The sequence below is a fragment of the Maylandia zebra genome, linkage group LG1 (assembly GCF_041146795.1).
Source record: "Maylandia zebra isolate NMK-2024a linkage group LG1, Mzebra_GT3a, whole genome shotgun sequence".
In the NCBI taxonomy this organism is placed as follows: Eukaryota; Metazoa; Chordata; class Actinopteri; order Cichliformes; family Cichlidae; genus Maylandia; species Maylandia zebra.
In genome coordinates, this window is record NC_135167.1 from 25,462,177 (window position 1) to 25,474,131 (window position 11,955).

Sequence of the window (11,955 nt, forward strand, 5' to 3'; positions counted from 1 at the left end):
AGATTCACATCATGGATGTGCAATTGACAAATCCGCAGTAGCTGTGTGATGCTGTCATATCAATATGGACCAAAATCTCTGAGGAATGTACTCAGCATCTTTGTTGAACTGAAGAAATTACTGCAATTCTGACGGCAAACGGGGATCCGGCTCTGTGCTAGTGTGGCAGGATGAATGTTATCCTTCGGTCCAACCCACTTTCAGCCTGGCCCATTAGGGGGCGCTGGTATAAATAGTGGCCATTTGAGTGTCTCTGCGTCGCTTGCCTGTGATCTCCTTTTTGGTCACCTGACTTCCCCTCGGTGTGGTGGAGATCATTTGCGGGTTATTCTTCTGAAGCCTCCATCGCAGGCTTCAGATGGAGGCTGGTCGTAGCTATAGAAGCCTCCTCTGAGCTATTCTGCTTACGTTCTGTGACCCGGCTTATTTGGAAGTGTGGGCCTTAGTTTTGCGCCAAGCTACGCGAACTGAAGTGCTGCTGTTTTGCCTTGCTGTGCTTTTACCGTCTGTTCCCGTTGTGAGAATTCTTTCCCTGCTGCTGTCAGCTTTTACAGTGGACGTCGGCGTGGACAACGGCCATATGCATGCCGGTTATCGGAGTCAGCTGGCGTGCATATTGATTGACTGTTAACTTATCGTCGTGTGGACGGCAAGTTGGAGCAGTACGGTGATTCCGTTTGCTCCAGATTTTAGAGTTTTATTCAGATTGTATGTTGTTTTATTGCTTTTTGATTTGTAGTTTGGATTTTCTGTTACACCACTGGTGGGAGGCCCTTTTTCTAGCTGTAGATCACCAGTGTGGTCCTGCAGTTGGGTTATCCCCCGGTGCTACACATTAGTTTGTTGTAATATATTAACATTTTCTTTGTTTCTTTTATTCAGATGCGGAGTGCCGACGTGGAGGAGACTAGGGTGCCTTGGTGGTGGGATCCCTTGAGTGTACACACCTGCCTTGTCTAGTTTATTAGTGTGAGTGTGTGATAGTGTGTTGCACTTGTGTTTTGGTGTGTTTTCTTTCTTTAGTTGTGTGTGGCATCCCTGCCCCTCCACTGGTAAGCCTCAGCTCTGAATACCTTTTTAAGCATATTTGTATTTGAATATTCATGATTATGTTTTTATTCGGTGTTTTAAATAATTACCAATAAATTGTCAATTTGTTTATTATTGAACCTCGTCTCTGGATTGAGTATAGCGAACCTAAGTGCCTTTTTGGTGATTTAGTGTCATTTCCAGTATTCTCTGGGTGAAATTCCCAGGGTGGCGTTGTCGTTCTTTAAAACTGAAGAGTATTTACTTTATATCCCAACCTCGTCTCGCCACAAACTTGGCGTTGTTGTCGACAGGATATACTCTTTAAAACAGAGACGTGTGTTCTTCTTTTTTTGTTTGGTGTAACGTAAATTGTTTTTTTATATTATTTTGTAAAGAATAAAGGCAAAGCAGCAGCTACTTTGGTGTGGGATTTCACAGCTGTGTTACAGAGATGGAGGAAGAGTTACAGGAACTCAGGGACTTGATCGCGCAGCTGAAAGCAGACAATGAGAGGCTGCGTCAGGAGAGGGCTGTTGGGTCAGGTACTAGTGCTACACCTTCTACTTCAACTGCATCATCTGTGAACCCCCCAACGGCTGGTGTCTCTGTAGCAGAGAGACTAGTTTTTGTGCCCCGTGACAGAAAATGCCCTATGTTTAGAGGAAAATCAGGTATAGGGTTGAATGAATGGTTGGAGGAATTAGAAGGTTGTGCTAGAGCACGTCATTTGTCTTTGGCTGATAAAGCATTTTTCCTGTTTGACCACCTAGAAGGAGAAGCACGTGAGGAGATTAAATATCGCTCTAGTGCAGAGAGGACTGATCCTGCTAAGATAATTACTATATTGCAAGAACTTTATGGCTGTTCAGAATCCTATGTAGCATTGCAGGAAGCTTTCTTCTCTAGAAAACAGCAGGAAAGTGAGACACTGCAAGAGTTTTCCCTGGCTCTCTTGGGTCTTATGGAGAAAGTTAAATCGAGTGCCCCCAATGGCATGCCCAATGCTGACGTTTTATTAAGAGATCAATTTGTTGAACAGGTCTTAGATAGTACCTTGCGGCGGGAGTTAAAGCAGCTAGTAAGGAGGCAGCCCACACTGACATTGCTGGAGATTAGAGGGGAAGCTATTAGGTGGGAACGTGAAGGGTTGCCTAGTGGCGTTAGGCATAGAAGCAGTTCTGTCCCTTCTGTTTATGGCATTCAGTATGGGGTCCATAGCGGTCCCTCAGGAATAGCTCAGTCTACCCATTTGTCTGAGATGAGCGAGATGAAGGAATTGTTAAAGCGCCAGCAGGAGCAACTTAATCAGCTCACTCAGAGCATTGCTCGATTGCAGGGCCCCCATCGAATGCCTCGCTCAGGACGGGGCGACTCCATTATATGCCGTCGTTGTCAGCAACCTGGACATTTTGCTCGGGAGTGTGATGGGGAACGCGTTCCTCGTTCCCGGCCTCCTTCGCAGGCCCCTCTGCATAATCGCAGGCACTCTCCTTTAAATACGGCTTCGGAAAACTAGCACCCTCCGTATTGCCGAGCCACAGTTCGGGTGGGGTGTCTATTGGCTCAAGGGTTGTTTCTAATGGTCCAGAGGCAGTCTCGAAATTAATTTCATCCTGTCCTCATATAGATGTGGACATGGGCGGTATAAAAGTACCTTGTTTGGTTGATACGGGGTCCATGGTCTCTACCATTACTGAAAGTTTTTTCCGCCAGCATTTTGAGTCCTGGGGTCAAGAGCGTCTCCAAGCTTGTCATTGGTTGCAGCTTAAAGCGGCTAATGGATTGTCCATTCCTTACCTTGGCTATATCGAGCTAAGTGTAGAGCTCTGTGACAAGTTTCTTCCACAGTGTGGCGTGTTGGTCGTTAAAGATCCTCCAGGTGCAGGACCTTCCACGGTTCCGGGTGTATTGGGGATGAATGTCATTCGGAAGTGTTACCACGAGCTTTTTGGGCAACACGGTGAAGCATTGTTTAGTTTGGGCTTTGTCACAGAGGCCCCTAAACCCCTTGTGCAGGCGCTGCAAAAGTGCCATGACGTTAGTATAAGAGCCCCACTGGATTTGTCTGGCCATGTGAGAGTGAGGGGTAAGCGAGCATGTTGCATTCCGGGTGGTGTAATGAAAGTAGTGGCCGCCACCTGTTCTGAGCAATATTCAGGTGCCACTGTGTTATTTGAACCTACTGATGTTAACTTGCCTGCTGGACTTTTAGCGTCCCCTGCATTGGTTCGAGTGGTTAGAGGTACTGCATACATACCAGTTGTTAATGTAGGGACTACGGCGGTCTTGCTTTACCCTAGGACCGTTATAGGGACCCTGGAAGATGTTCATGTGGTCAGTTTGCCCGCTGGTGTGACAGAAGTACTCCCTAACGTAGCCACAATGGCATCTCACACCGCCACTCCTACTGTGCAGGATCAGATGGAAGGGATTGATTTGTCTAAACTGTCAGCAGAGGAACAGGGACAGGTGAGGTCTCTCGTTAAGAAATACAGCTCGGTCTTTTCTGCTCATGACACTGATTTGGGTTGCACTAACTTGATCTCCCATGACATTCCAGTCTTAGACGATATCCCCGTGCGGCAGCGTTATAGGCGCGTCCCCCCTTCAGAGTACGAGGTTGTGAAAGAGCATATTAACCAGTTGTTAGGGGCCGAGGTGATTAGAGAGAGTAGCAGCCCCTATGCTTCTCCCATTGTGCTCGTTAAGAAGAAGGATGGCAGCCCACGCATGTGTGTTGATTATCGGCAACTGAACAACAAGACAAGGAAAGATGCATTCCCCCTGCTGCGCATTGAAGAATCCTTAGATGCGCTGACTGGTGCCCGTTGGTTTTCCACCATGGATTTAGCAAGTGGCTATAATCAGGTCCCAGTTACGGAAGAGGATAGGCCCAAGACTGCCTTCTGTACTCCTTTTGGCCTATTTGAATGGAACCGAATGCCATTTGGGCTCTGTAATGCCCCTAGCACCTTCCAGAGACTAATGCAACGCCTTTTCGGTGATCAACAGTGCCAGTCTCTGCTTCTCTATCTTGATGACATTGTAATCTTTTCATCAACAGTATCGCAACATCTTGAGCGGCTGGATGTGGTGCTAGGTCGGCTTCAGCAGGAAGGTTTAAAAGCCAAGCTTGCCAAATGTGCCTTTTTCCAGCGGGAGGTTTGCTACCTAGGCCATGTCATCTCCGATCAAGGTGTCTCTACGGACCCTAGCAAGGTGGAAGTGGTGGCTAACTGGCAGCCTCCTAAGACTGTTTCGGAACTACGCTCCTTCCTTGGGTTTGCCAGCTATTATCGCCGTTTTGTAGAGGGTTTTGCCAAGTTGGCGGCACCTCTGCATAGACTGGTGGCAGAGTGGGGAGGCAGAAAATCAAAGAAGAGGTCAGAGCATGGTGTCGTGGAGAACTGGACTGCAGAGTGTGCTCAAAGTTTTGAGGCATTAAAGACTAAACTGACAACAGCACCAGTGCTCGCTTATGCAGATTTCTCTTTGCCTTTTATTTTAGAAGTGGATGCCAGCCATGCCGGCCTAGGGGCAGTGCTTTCCCAGGAGCAGGGAGGTAAGGTGAGGCCAATAGCCTATGCCAGTCGGGGTTTGAGGCCCACTGAGCGCAATATGCTAAATTATAGCTCAATGAAGCTGGAGTTTTTGGCACTTAAGTGGGCCATGACTGAGAAATTTAGAGAGTACTTGTTGGGCCATAAGTGTATTGTTTACACCGACAACAATCCTCTTAGTCACTTGTCTTCTGCTAAACTTGGGGCTACTGAACAGCGCTGGGCAGCTCAGCTCGCTTCGTTCGACTTCGACTTAAAGTACAGGTCAGGAAGGAGTAATAAGAACGCAGACGCTTTATCTCGCCAGCATCCACCTGATCCTCAGGAGATTAAAGCCATGGTTCCTGGTACAGCCTTGCCTGGACCTCTTCAACAAGCCTTGCGGCTGGGACCAGCTGAGGTATCACAAGCTGCCATTACGGTTTTGCTCCATCTCACTACTCCTGATCTTCATGCCCTCCAACAGGTCGACCCAGTGATAAAGGAGATCTTGGTGTTCTGGAGACGGAAGCAGCGACCCAGCTTTGAGGAGCGGCAGCAGCTTGCTCCACTTGCTCTGGTGCTGCTACGACAATGGGATCGTCTGATTGAAAGGGAAGGAGTTCTGTATCGTCAGGTTCATCGCCCTGACGGTGCCGAGGTGGTACTTCAGCTTTTGCTGCCTAGTGCACTAATTGAGCAGGTGTTGACTCATGTTCATCAGGAGCACGGCCATCAAGGTGTGGAAAGGACCCTAGCGCTTCTCCGCTCACGGTGCTATTGGCCAGGTATGTCTGCTGAGGTAGCTCGTTGGTGTCAGAGATGCGAACGTTGCCAAGTTGCAAAAGACACCCAACCAGCAGCTCAAAGTTTCATGGGACATTTGTTGGCTTCTCGACCAAATGAAATCTTGGCCATTGATTACACCTTGCTCGAACCTTCCCGGAATGGGCTGGAGAACGTTTTGGTGATGACTGATGTTTTCAGCAAGTATACATTGGCTGTCCCCACTCGTGACCAATGTGCTGCTACAGTGGCCCAGGTTCTCGTGACTGAGTGGTTTTCGAAGTTTGGTGTACCAGCGCGTATCCATTCCGATCAGGGTCGTAACTTTGAAAGCTCCCTGATCCAGCAGCTCTGCAGGTTTTATGGTATCGAGAAGTCCCACACTACTCCTTATCATCCGGCTGGAAATGGTCAGTGTGAACGTTTTAATAGGACTTTGCACAATTTGTTGCGGACCCTGCCAGTGTCCAGAAAAAGAGACTGGAATGTATGTTTGCCCCAGTTACTCTACTGTTATAATACCACTCCCCATCAGGCTACTGGGGAAACTCCATTTTTATTGATGTTTGGGCAAGAACCCAGGTTGCCAGTGGACTTTCTGTTGGGCAGAGTACCGGACCCCATCAGTGGAGATGTGCACGAGTGGATTCAGGAGCATCAAGCCCGGCTACAGGTTGTACATGAAGGAGCCAAGGAACGATTGCAATTGGCTGCCGACCGCAGAAAGAGGCACCATGACAAAAAGGTGAAAGAGGCACCATTGAACGACGGCCAGTTGGTGTTCCTGCGCGATTTGAGTGGAAGAGGGAGATGTAAAATCCAAGATCGATGGAAACCAGCGGTATATAGAATCCTGAAGGCACCTAAAGGAGGTGGGGTAGTATATACCATCGCACCTGCAGATGATCCCAGCAGCGTGAAGCATGTTCATCGTACCTTGTTGAAGGCTGTGATAACGGCAGCCACACCATCAGAAGGGCCTGCTCCAAGCAGTAGCCCACGTGGCCCAGAAATATCCTCCCCAGAACCAGGACATGACTCATCAAGTGACAGTGACCTGTTATTCCTGAGCGTAGGAGCTCCTCAAGTAAATGTTTCACCATCTTACAGCCCAGTGGCAGTGATTCCAAGTAGCCCTGAGTTGTTGCTCCGGCCAGAAGACCGAACTTCCGATGTCCCAGCCACTTGTACAGTTACTCCGAGTGTAGCACCAGTTCCATCTAGCTCTCTTCCTGCTCCCTCTACGAGTTCTGATACAAGAAATGTGGTGGTGCGAAAAACAACCCGGTCCACAGCTGGCCAGCATTCAAACATCCATCATCTCCCAAGACCAACAGGGGAGGTGGCACAAGGGGCTGCTGATTCTATTTCTGAGCTTAGGGTACATGCTGTCTCTGCATTTTTTAGGCCTTGGGACTAATCTAGGTGTCTTTTCATCGTCGGGGCGACAATGCAAGAAGGAGGGGTAGAATGTGGCAGGATGAATGTTATCCTTCGGTCCAACCCACTTTCAGCCTGGCCCATTAGGGGGCGCTGGTATAAATAGTGGCCATTTGAGTGTCTCTGCGTCACTTGCCTGTGATCTCCTTTTTGGTCACCTGACTTCCCCTCGGTGTGGTGGAGATCATTTGCGGGTTATTCTTCTGAAGCCTCCATCGCGGCTGGTCGTAGCTATAGAAGCCTCCTCTGAGCTATTCTGCTTACGTTCTGTGACCCGGCTTATTTGGAAGTGTGGGCCTTAGTTTTGCGCCAAGCTACGCGAACTGAAGTGCTGCTGTTTTGCCTTGCTGTGCTTTTACCGTCTGTTCCCGTTGTGAGAATTCTTTCCCTGCTGCTGTCAGCTTTTACAGTGGACGTCGGCGTGGACAACGGCCATATGCATGCCGGTTATCGGAGTCAGCTGGCGTGCATATTGATTGACTGTTAACTTATCGTCGTGTGGACGGCAAGTTGGAGCAGTACGGTGATTCCGTTTGCTCCAGATTTTAGAGTTTTATTCAGATTGTATGTTGTTTTATTGCTTTTTGATTTGTAGTTTGGATTTTCTGTTACACCACTGGTGGGAGGCCCTTTTTCTAGCTGTAGATCACCAGTGTGGTCCTGCAGTTGGGTTATCCCCCGGTGCTACACATTAGTTTGTTGTAATATATTAACATTTTCTTTGTTTCTTTTATTCAGATGCGGAGTGCCGACGTGGAGGAGACTAGGGTGCCTTGGTGGTGGGATCCCTTGAGTGTACACACCTGCCTTGTCTAGTTTATTAGTGTGAGTGTGTGATAGTGTGTTGCACTTGTGTTTTGGTGTGTTTTCTTTCTTTAGTTGTGTGTGGCATCCCTGCCCCTCCACTGATAAGCCTCAGCTCTGAATACCTTTTTAAGCATATTTGTATTTGAATATTCATGATTATGTTTTTATTCGGTGTTTTAAATAATTACCAATAAATTGTCAATTTGTTTATTATTGAACCTCGTCTCTGGATTGAGTATAGCGAACCTAAGTGCCTTTTTGGTGATTTAGTGTCATTTCCAGTATTCTCTGGGTGAAATTCCCAGGGTGGCGTTGTCGTTCTTTAAAACTGAAGAGTATTTACTTTATATCCCAACCTCGTCTCGCCACACTAGCAAGGTGCATCTGACAATGTGGCTTGTGAGTGTAGCATTGGGGTACAATGTAATAGTACTATCAGTGTTGGGAAGGTTACTTTTAAAATGTATTCCGTTACAGAATACAGAATACATGCCCCAAAATGTATTCTGTAACGTATTCCGTTACGTTACTCAATGACAGTAACGTATTCTGAATACTTTGGATTACTTAATATATTATCATGCTTTTTACAACAACGTGAATGTACTATTGCCGTGTGATTTATTACTATTACTGAAGGTCCGCGACTCCGAACTGTAGTAAAGGGACCTCTGACTAATACGGCGGGGTCCCTGTCGGCTCGTAGCCGAAAACTAGCTTTACTTTGTTGTGTGGGTCAACTTTTCTTGCGAGAGACAGAGAGAGGCGTTGAAAGGCTGCTCCAACGGAACTTATTGTTTTCGGAGGAAAACACGAACACGGTGTACAGTCGAGTCTTAATAGCTTACTTACAACTAGGCTCGTCAGGCACTCTTCTTGGCTGCAGTGGTTATTATTATATTTACATGCTTCCAGCTCCCGTTTTTCCTCGATGACAACTCGTACCTTTCCACTCCCCTTTTTCTCCCTCCTCGCGCTCACAGACCCACAACGTGTATGACAGTCCATTCTCCCTGCAACACGGACTACACTGCCCATGATGCTACATTCTTTAGAGCTTGTAGCATTCTGCCTGTTAGCTTAGCACAACAACAACAACAGCGAAAAGGCGCTCTCTCACCCAGGAAACACGCAGTCGCAGAGAGAGAGAGAGAGCGTCGCCCTGTAACCTTGGCAACCGTAACGCTGCCGCCTGGAACAACAGAACGTAGCTGTCAAACAAAACCCAAACGTCCTGACCCGCGACAATATGAAACAGGAAAGTACCACAGTGTAATCCATTTATTTCAACAAAGTAACTGTATTCTGAATACCACCTTTTTAAACGGTAACTGTAACGGAATACAGTTACTCATATTTTGTATTTTAAATACGTAACGGCGGTACATGTATTCCGTTACTCCCCAACACTGAGTACTATTCATGTGTGCTGGAAAAAACATCATGCTTGTAGAAAATGAAAGGATTTTATGGCCTCTACATCTTTTATTTATGAATCTGTTGCATGTTTTCATTACCAGTGTTGGTCAAGTTACTTGAAAGAAGTAATCGGTAACTAATTACTGATTACTTCCCCAAAAAAGTAATCCCGTTACTTTACTGATTACTTATTTTCAAAAGTAATTAATTACTTAGTTACTTAGTTACTTTTTAAAAACACGATTTACAACCTGAAGAGGTGATAAAGCCATAGATCTTTCAGCCCAATTCTACTTTTTCTACATAATCCATCATACAAAATGTAATCAAATGGAAAAGTCTCTTTTTTTTAACTTGTTTTATCAGTTTTAATCTTTTAACTTTATGCATCAAGCAAAAATTTAATTATATGCAACATTCTCTGACTTGAATAAATTGGTTTAACATTTAAACCTATTTTCTGCACATTCCAGCACATAAAATAAAATATTTTTTGTGTTTACACTCACTCTTTCAAATAGATGCAAGTAAAACACAGCAGAAAATAAATAAAGTCAAAGACTCAGCAGTCCTGTTGCTCATTTTCACCTGTAAAGCAGGAGCAGGGCAGGCGGAGGTTTACCCTGGTGCAGGTGTGCCGCAGCGGTCAGTTGAAGAATCCGCAAGTTTCTCTGTGAATTTCCCATTACGTCGTTGCGCACTCTGTGCTTGCTTGGAAGTTTAGGGGGGTTTTTTTGCTGTAAAAAGAAGTTTTCTTCCCACGCACGATGGACGCTAATGTTTTTGTCACTTTTTATGGAATCAAACTCAAAGTAAGGTCAGTACTTCCACGCTTTAAACGCTGCACGCTCATACTCTCTCCCACAATCGATATGTGATCCATTGTTGATCTGCACACAGCTGTTGTCACTAACGGCGCACTCGCTTCCGTCACTGTCATGAGACATTCTCGGTTTTAGTAACGCAGTAACGCAGCGTTCCTACGGGAAAGTAACGGTAATCTAATTACCGTTTTTGCAATAGTAATCCCTTACTTTACTCGTTACTTGAAAAAAGTAATCAGATTACAGTAACGTGTTACTGCCCATCTCTGTTCATTACACAGAAGGCAGTCACACTTTAATAGTATACTGGGTTGACGTTTCAAAATCCCCAAGGAAACGTGATGGCCTTAATGACACAGCCACAGTATACAGAGCAGTTTATGTCCTGTAGCACATAAGCATCTTTTTTTCACTTTTTTTAACTTGGAATCACATATCAGGCTTCAAAATTTTCAAAATGAGGAAGTGTAGTTCAAGACATAATTCACATCAACTAAAAACTCATATAATTAATATCAAAATGCAAGTTAAATATATATTCAGTGATGCTTGGCTTAAATTTGGACCATCTTGGTGAGGTATTCCTTTAACAAGCACAAACAAGTCTGCCACAGACTTGCCAGAAGTGAAAATAAACACAAGGATGCCCTTTGTACAACTTCTTGGATGCCCTTTGTTCTTCTTATGAAACATGACATTTTACATGTATTTTTATCTTTTAAAATGCATCTAATCATCCAAAAGCATTTACCTATAGATATTCAATTTTCTTTGTTTTTCAAGCCTTAATACAGAGGATAATGGCATGAAATGCATGCTTATCTTCAGAGAAGAAAAGAAAAAGTGTCAAATAGGAACACTGAGATGAGTCAAACATTCCTATCATCAGTTGCCATGGTGAGCAGAGACAGGAGCTTTCTTTTGCCTCAAAAGCAGCCCATTAAATAGCAGAAGAGAGTGCCCCTTTGGTTTTGCCCACACTCAGTTTTCAACCCTTTACACCGACATTTGCATTGTTGTTGGTTTTTGTTTTTTTTATCATCTTTAGGTCAGGTTAATGTGCAATCATTCTTACTGACACACAAATGAACATATTACATTCCAACCAGTGACAGCAGTTAGTTTTAAAGGCAGCCTATAAAATATAACTTGTATAAGCTTTTTGAAAGCTGCATAATTAGACATCATACTTTCGGCCACCACAAGACGTAGGAGCTGCAGAGACAGTTTTAATTCTTCATCAGATCTTCTGTTTTTACATAAGATTTCTGTTGACATTATTTTACAGTCAAATGTAGTTGCTTTTTCCTTTGTCACCTGAATGGGTTAAAACAACAACAACAACAAAGAACTGATTGTGACTTTTTTGCTGATTCCCATTTTCTATGTTTACTAAGGACTATAACTGATAGCATGTAATAAAAAAATTTTTTCCTTCAATGCAAAATATTGTTTTCATAATAAGTTATTAAACTTAAACTTATTAAACACAATTTCCCTCAAACTGTAGGCAAAAATTTGTCACTTATTCCTACAACTTTGTCCTTTGCTCATACCAAGGCTGCTGGCTTCTTAACTGGATCTGAGCTCTGATTAGCTTTGCTTTTAACCACTTTCCTTCATTAGCTTTCCTTGCATAAGGGTGATGCAAGCATAATATTAGGTTTGATGTTAAGAACATTTTTCATGGTGGTCCTCAACTTCTTTTCTCACAGTGAGAATCATCCCAAGTCACATGTTATAGTCCAACACAGATCATGAGACAAGGGTTACTCAGAGAAAATGTGAGGTTAGGGAAAATGGCAGTAACATTTTCATTTACATCAGCAGTGTCCCAACCTTTTAAAAATGGTAAATTAATTTCTTGAAAAACAAATTCTAATATATCAGTTATCTGATGTGAGGAGTGTGTGACTTTGTGACCCTACTGGTCTGAGTACTTATTAAATAAAGCAGAAATTAATGTAGGGGTTACGGCTGTACAAAAGTGACCCAGTAAACAATAGATAAGCTGGCAAACAAGATAATGTGTGCAATCAGTGAACAGTTTTTCCAGACATGTTCAGCTCAGTTGAATCATTTATAGTGATTTAAGATAAGACAGTGAC

At 44.5% G+C, this 11,955-nt stretch overlaps 1 long non-coding RNA gene across 1 annotated transcript; it reads left to right on the forward strand.

The window, feature by feature from the left end:
* The first annotated feature begins 376 nt into the window (after nt 1–376).
* LOC143418602 (uncharacterized) lies at nt 377–7,699 on the forward strand. The gene is made up of 3 exons (XR_013098609.1): nt 377–662; nt 883–1,574; nt 7,536–7,699. It is a non-coding gene; the product is annotated as an uncharacterized LOC143418602 (long non-coding RNA).
* Nucleotides 7,700–11,955: the final 4,256 nt, after the last annotated feature.